This window comes from Pygoscelis adeliae, unplaced genomic scaffold, assembly GCF_000699105.1.
Source record: "Pygoscelis adeliae isolate BGI_AS28 unplaced genomic scaffold, ASM69910v1 Scaffold191, whole genome shotgun sequence".
NCBI classification, from domain to species: domain Eukaryota; kingdom Metazoa; phylum Chordata; class Aves; order Sphenisciformes; family Spheniscidae; genus Pygoscelis; species Pygoscelis adeliae.
The window spans coordinates 1,352,421-1,360,295 of record NW_008824114.1 but is presented as its reverse complement, the minus strand read 5'-3'; positions in this window follow the sequence as shown (position 1 = coordinate 1,360,295).

Genomic DNA, 7,875 nt, shown 5'->3' with positions numbered 1-7,875 from the left:
ACCATATTCCTTCAGCTGGCATACAACCCATGGTGCTAGCTATGCCCTCCATCGCCTGACAGACCATAATCTCATTTTGCATGCTGGGAAAGAAGATTTGTGCATGGTCAGGTCCTGCTCTGACAGCGAGGAGGAAGCATGGTTTTGTTTTGTTTTTTTTTTAACGATATTCTGTTTACTCATTTTACCTAAACAAGCCAGTACCTCTGATTTGCCTGTGCTCACACACTGATGTAAAGAAGGCAGCAGGCTGAACTGAATATCTGTGGTCCTGAGAGCGAGCACTGTTTGATAACCTGCTTTGTGGGCTCACAGGAATTGCTGTGACGTTCGGGTAGTGGCAAGGCAGCCCTCTGAAAGCAAATCCTTTTTGGCTCTGCTGAAGTCAATGGCAACCTTTCCTTGACCTCAGTGAGATCCAAATTTCATTGGACACTTCCAGTGGATCAACATATTTCAACAGTTCTTGATTTTCATGTAACAAAGTCACTTAGCTATTAGCCAAAATATCTATATGGTTTTTGCTGTTCAAAAGAACATAATCTACAGTACTCAATATAATTTTGATGTCATTTACTTTCTTAAGGCATAGATATAAACTAGAAATATTTATCTTTTAACTGGATAGTCTTAATTGTTACCTATGTTTAATTTTGAAATAACAAATATTGTTGAGATATGAAAAAAAATCCACACCCATTGTTTATATAGCAGGATGATGTGCTAAGATTATTTTGTTTAGTAAGAAAAATGTCTGTATACAATAACATGTATTTAAATTTCATTAAGGCTGTATTTTAATTGCCGTTTTGATTAAGTTTTGTCTGTCACTGTGGTTTTTCTGTTCAGGATAGCATTTTAAGGCTGCTTTATTTTTATTGAAACACCAAGTAACTTCCCTCTATTCCAATGCAATTACAATGAATTAGTTTTTGTCTAAGGAGAAAGAAAAAACACTGCAAACATTTCAGGCACAAAGCGCATGAGAAATTGGAGACACCCTGGCAGTGGAAGGAAGGTCTAGGTGTTCTCCTGCACCCGCCTTTGCTATTCATAGAGTGGAGGGGGTGAGCAGGGTAAAGCCATGCATGCTAGTGCATAGGAATTTTTCTTAATTAGATTGAAGTGGTGCTATGTTTTCTGTGGACATATATAGTCTTCTTGGAAATTCATATTAATTGCAACAGTTTAACAGAGATTTACCAGGCCTGTTCTCGAGTTTTCCCTAGTCTGGGAAAGGGTCCACGCTATAATCATAGGCCATGACCCCATTTTAAAAATCGAGTCAAATCCACTGGAACAGTTACATCTTACTGGCTGCAAAGTTAGGAGGTGGTTCAGAATGTTGCAGTGCTTATTTCTCTGTTTAGCCAGCTCCACTGGTGTACATCCATTTTTCAGCAGATGCTTCACAGGAGACAGATTTTCTGCAATTGAGGAGAGCAGCCTTCACTGCTGCCCCCCAGAAGAGGGAGTTCTTTAAATACACATGGCAGTCCCATTTCTGCACAAGAAGCACAATGTGAACATCAGAACAGGGTATTACACTGCTCTCTGTAACATGACTCCATTTAGATCCAAATGTATGTTCCTGTCACATCAGTTAGTGTCCACTCCTGTTTGTCATAAAAAACAGCAGCTACAGCAGCAACATTAAGTCAATGTTGATGTGATAGAGGAACTGTAGTTCCTCTGGATCAAAGGATCTAACCCTGCTGAGAACTCAGCACTGGGTTTATCAGAGGAAGAATATGTGCTCTGAGCTCAAAAAACCTGCATGGAGTTGGTGGCAAGCAGAATTGGTTAGATCAAGAGTTGTTGTTCTATTAAAGAGCAGTATATGGAAAATCATCATCTATGAAGCGTTGCCAAGCTTTAGTTGGATTTCAATGCCTTGCTCATGATCTTCATAATGTAGATGTTATGGTATCCTTGGAGAAAGAGTCTCATTTTCTGAGAGTGCTATATCTATAAGGAAAACAATGACTTAAAAAATACACTTAACTTAGAGAACAGTGCAATGAATGATATAATTCACTCCAGAGAATAATCATCCAGCTGAGTTTCAAGGTGTCAAAGACAGAAATTATTATCTTGGCTACATGCTGGAGTTGCCTCTTTTGAGGTTTGCCCAGTCACCAGAAGATACTGTGGAAAAATAGCTTTCTGTATGTTAATAATACATAAATCGTAAAACTATCTCCACGCTAGGGTTAGAGATTTGAAGACTTGGAGAACAGATATCTCAGAGCTGAAAATAAGATCAGTGGTTTTCAAAAACTGATTTAAGTTATAGCTGTCATTTGTGAAAACACCAGAAGGCAACTGTGTTGAAATGGAAGGACGTAGATCACAGACTGTCCTGCAGGAGACTCTAAAGTACTTGCGACTTCCCTAATCCTTAGGGTGTGTTTCACATATACCTCAAAGCAAAGAGAAGTTGCTCCAAGATAGAGGTGTTGCCAAGATAGATGGTCATGTTATTTGCCCAGCCCATTGCCACAAGGTCATCTGGATCACTTGAATGCAAACAGAAAGTTCTTACAGTAGTGTTTTCAAAGTTTAATACCTCCTGTTGTCTGCCTTCACCCCAAACTAGATATGTGTCCAAGCTGTGGCATTCGTAAGCATATGTATGGATGCAGGACTAATTCAACTCCAGCAGTCAGGAGTGGTTGTACTCCTCTGGTTTCACTGACATCTATGTGTGAAACTCCCCTGGTAGTCAATACTAGGGCATCTGCTCTTGAATCCAGGCTCCTTTGGGCCTTCAGGCATCCTCAGTCTGGGCCTCTGAGGATATCCGAGTCTATGTGGTCAGTAAAGCATGAGTCTAGCTTGGTCTCAAGACCATCTTGGGGATTTGTGCCTGAAAAGTCACCTCAGCCCATGTCCTAGAGTAGAACACACAGGGACAGCCTGAGCAGTCACAGCATCCTGGCCAAGCTCTTCTGCTTGTGTAGCGCAGGCAGATGGGACACACTTTTGCCATGTTGCTCATTGCTAATACCACAGCTAAGCACATGGCAGACAATCTGATCGCATGCTATATAGCCCTGTCTGGGACTGGTCAATGACATGTTATTGAGGTGGGTTAACCCTGGCCAGCATCCAGATGCCTATGCAGCTGCTTTCTCACTCCCCTCCTCAACAGGATGGGGAGAGAAAATAAGATGGAAAAGCTTGTCGGTCGAGATAAAGACAGGGAGATCGCTTACTAATTACTGTCACAGGCAAAACAGACTCGACTTGGGGAAAATTAAATTACTGCTGATTAAAATAGATTCGGATAGTGAGAAACAAAACCAAAAATTAAACCAACACCTTCCCCTCCCCATTTTTTCTGGACTCAACTTTACTCCTTCACTCCTGACTCTTCTACCTCCTCCCACCACCAGCTTGGCTGACAGGCTCAGCTGTGCCCTGCGGTGGGTCCACTGGAACTGCCTGTGTCCGGCACAGGGCGGCCCCTGGCCTCCTCTCACAGAGGACCCCCTGCAACCCCCCGGTACCGGCACCTCGCCAACTGTACCCAGTGTAGTTATGTCACTGAGTATGTGCACCCCCGTCCCGAGACCACCGAGCTACGCAGTGCAGACACTCTCTGAGCCTTACTGTGCTGGAGCAGCTGGGTGAAAACAGGGGGTGCTCCCAGGTGAAGGTAAGCACAAGGATGAAACAATCCCTAACGCACAAGCTCATCTGCCACCAGCTCAGTGCAGCAAACAGCTTTTGGTGATGAGTCCTGGAGCTAGAAATCATGGAGGAAATACTTTCCCAGCACAGGCTGTTCATGTCAGCCTGACTGCTGTGCTGTCACTTTTTTCATAGCTGGGCCATGGACAGACAACCCTTACAGAGGGCATGGCAGGCTCTTCCTGAAAAAAGGGGAGAGGATACGAGCTTTGACAGCAGACTGTGAAAAAGCCTGTAGCAGATTTCGGTATTGAGAAGGCCTGGATTCATGATAGAGAACAGGAGAAACTGGTGGCATTTTACATCAGTGCACTGCCCCCACCCAAACCTTCAACTTCCCAGTCACTAGGGCATTGGACATTACAAGGCGTTCTTTGCTACAGTATTAACTACCCAAATGGAATTCAGGTAGGAGTCTTTCATGTACAGTGAAAGCAGACTTTGTGAGGATTCCCATCCCAGATAGGATCCCAACAGTTGGTAATATGCTTTTATTCTGAATCAGAATAAAAAGTCAAAAACTGGATACCTCTTAAGAATTAGATTGTCAGGATGCAGTGGGGACCAGCAGCTCCTGAAGCGTCAGGGAGCCAGGAGTCAAGCACAAAAACAACCACCAGGGCAGGGTCCTTGTCAGCCAGGACCCAGCTACACAGTACCAAGTGAGGTGAGGTGAACAGGGCAGACTCAGAGATGGCAGCCAAATTCAGCCAAGACTCCTCATCATGAGGCAAATTTGTGGTGATAAGAAGCGAATCTGCAGACCAGGGTCAGGATCACATCCAGTGACTGTTACCAGGGTCACACGGTCCAGTGATCACCAGGTAGGTCCAGAGTGAAACAATCACTTTGAGAATACCAAATTGTCTCATTTTGATTCGGTAAAACCACTTGATTGCAATAAAGGCAAAACAAGAGAAAACATCTGTATGTGTTTAATGTGCAAACACAATAATGTATTAATATAGATGTAACGTCCAAAATAAGAAAGATGTAATGAGGCATTTTTAGCTCATCAAAATCCTTCCATCTTTATTGATCAGAAAGTAAAAAAACCACTTTTCATAGAATCATAGAATATCTCAAGTCAGAAGGGACCCGATGATAAGGATCATCGAGTCCAACTCCCTGCTCCTCGCAGGATTACCTAAAACTAAATCATATGACAAAGAGCACTTTTGACTTCTTTCATGAAAATATCAGTAAAAACACATTCCTGCAAAACAGCTCAGGATTTTCTAGCAGAAAATTCCCTTGCGCATGCTGACCAGTGCTGCTAACTTGCACTGACCTCTCAATCAGCATGGAATAGATATAGCTCCCCCTCCTTTCATGTTCCCAGTGCTCCCCAGCGTGGAAGGATGAGGAGTTGCTTGTCACTGGGAAACACCAACACAGCTTTACACAGTGCAAAAGCGATGGGGAAAAGGGGCCTGTTCTTGGCAATACAGCTTTGCCAAAGCAGATGAGAGTCCTTTCCCCTCTCCAGACCATGCTTCGCTCCCTCTTGTGGAGCCCTTTAGATGCCGATTTCCCAAGCAAGAGGAGTACCGCGAGGAGTTGTGCTTTAGTGAGTGATAAGGGAAAAGCATTACTGCCTGCTGGTGTTATCCACCATAAGAGCAGTTTGTGGGACAATTCCCTGATGACTCCAGCACAGCCCAACAAAGGAAGTTACTGAGGCTTATCCATGCTTATGACCTGCTCCTTTGGCCCTGCTGGGGAGCTGGTAACTGTAGCCTCTGATCAGCTTTCAATCTCTTTTGCATTGCTTGGATGGGAGTAGGGAGTCAGGTCTCAGGCCACAGGTGATCTAGGAGTAGATGAGAGCAATGGCACGGGGATGGATTGTATTAGACTCCCAGACATGATTTTTAGGTGGGTGGTTTCTTTAACCAGCCATGCCATGCACTTTGTGCTTAGAAGTCACTATCTTCCTACATTGCTACATTCACCCCCAATGCTTGTTTTCTTATCCTATTCCCAAACTCTTTCCTCTTTTACTTAAAAATAAAGTATTTAACACAAATTGTCTTACAGTGGGTTAAGGACCAAGCTGTTTCTGATGCCCTGCATGATAAATAAATTCATGGTCATGAGGTCTCTGCTAGACCCCCACACCCTTTGGCACTTCCATGTGAGTTTGGTTTCCAAGCTAGGTTTCTAAAGTGCGTTTTGTGGCTGCTCCTCATCCCAGCCAAGCACTTTCAGGCTAGTGTTGTCCAGTCATCAAGAGCAGCAGAGAGAGGAAGAATAAAGCCTTCTGCAGCAAGACAAAATGAGCCATCCTGGTTATCAGTTTTTTTGCTCGAATGAGATTTTGAGGCAGTAACTGCACAAAGTGAGGTTCTTTGCTGCTGCTGCAAGTGGGAGCCTGACCAAGGTAGCCAAGTGTGCTGTGTCCCACACCCTTTTCTTGCATTGACTTGCAGACATTTTCATGCTCCATCTCCCTACCCCTTTTGCCACAGAGTGGCAGCAAATTAGCTGATGCAATTTGATCTTGTGTCTTTTGACACAGTTGCAGAGCTTGTGAGGTAAGCAGGATTCAAACTGAGGTAGAGGATGGCTCACAGTGGCCATTCATCACTGTTAGATAATATTAACTCCTACTTGCTTCCCAGCTGGTGACAGCCTGAAAGCAGTTAAAAGGTCAGTGCTCCTGTCCCTCTCTTCTGAGTCTGTTTTCTTAATATTGTCTACACTCGATGGGCTGAATTTCCAGTGATTTTAGCCATGCTCCATAGCATCCCCAAATACTCCAAAGCACGTGCTTGCTGCTGTGCTTCTTGGGGTTGTGACAAATCTGTGCTTGCTGTGCTTTGAACATGGTGCAGTTATTGGACCCAACCTGCCCAAGGCTGGGATGAAGAAGCCATAAGCCCCTTGCAAGAAATCTCTTGGTCGAGTGTTTCATTATGGGAAGGGCCAAACTCCATCCACTGCTTCTCTATTCCTCTACAAAGGCTATTACAGAGACAGATACTGTTCACAGAAGGGATAGGGTGTCAGACTTACTCTACCCATGAAATGGATGAGAGGGTCCATTGACGCAGCTCAGGACACTTTCAGAGAAACAAGCCATGTTCTTGGCTACCCTGAATACTGCCAGCACCACAACTGGTGAAAGCCTGTTGTACCAGTGAGGGCAGTGACTTTCCTGGGCCCTCAGGGTATGGAAAATTTAGGGTCCGGTGCAGCACACTCCCACAATCATTCAGCCTGCATCTGCACAGGGCATCTGCACAGCTTGTCTGTGGGCAGAGTGACTCAGCAGCAAAGGGAAATTCAGTTGCGGATGGTGAAGTCAGAGCCTGGTGAAGCCCCAGGCTCTGACTCACAGAAAGCAAATGCATTTGACATATGCGGGAAGTGAATGAAAGTTCCCAAACCTGGATGTTTCTCAGGACTCAAGAACAAGCACCCTCCAGATATACACTGACTCTCAGATGGTCATGCTATTAAACTTTTGCTCACTGAAGTGCAAGTAGTGCCCCTTCCAGATATTTCTGCCTTTCTGTGTTTCTGTGCAATTGTAGCACTGCTGTCCTGGACATGTTTAGATTTGATGTTGTTGTACTTGTCCAAAAAGGCTTTCCTTCAGATCCCACAAAGTTTGCAAAGAAGTGATGGAAAATCTTTGGTGACTGAATGATGGGTCTCTGTGTGTGTGTGTGTGTGGGGGGCCTGTCCACTTGCTGTGGCCAGGCAGCTTATAGAATCATAGAACAGTTTGGGTTGGAAGGGACCTCTAAAGGTCATCTAGTCCAACCCCCCTGCTGTGGGCAGGGACATCTTCAACTAGATCAGGTTGCTCAGAGCCCCGTCCAACCTGACCTGGAATGTGTCCAGGGATGGGGCATCCACCACCTCTCTGGGCAACCTGTGCCAGTGCTTCACCACCCTCAGCGTAAAAAATGTCTTCCTTATATCTAGTCTAAATCTACCCCCCTTTAGTTTAAAGCCATTCCCCCTTGTCCTGTTGCAACAGGCCCTGCTAAAAAGTTTGCTGCCATCTTTTTTACAAGCCCCCTTTAAGTACTGACAGGCTGCAATAAGGTCTCCCCGAAGCCTGCTCTTCTCTGTTCTCTAGGCTGAACAACACCGACTCTCTCAGCCTTTCTTCATGGGAGAGGTGTTCCATCCCCCTGATCATTTTCGTGGCCCTCCTCTGGACCC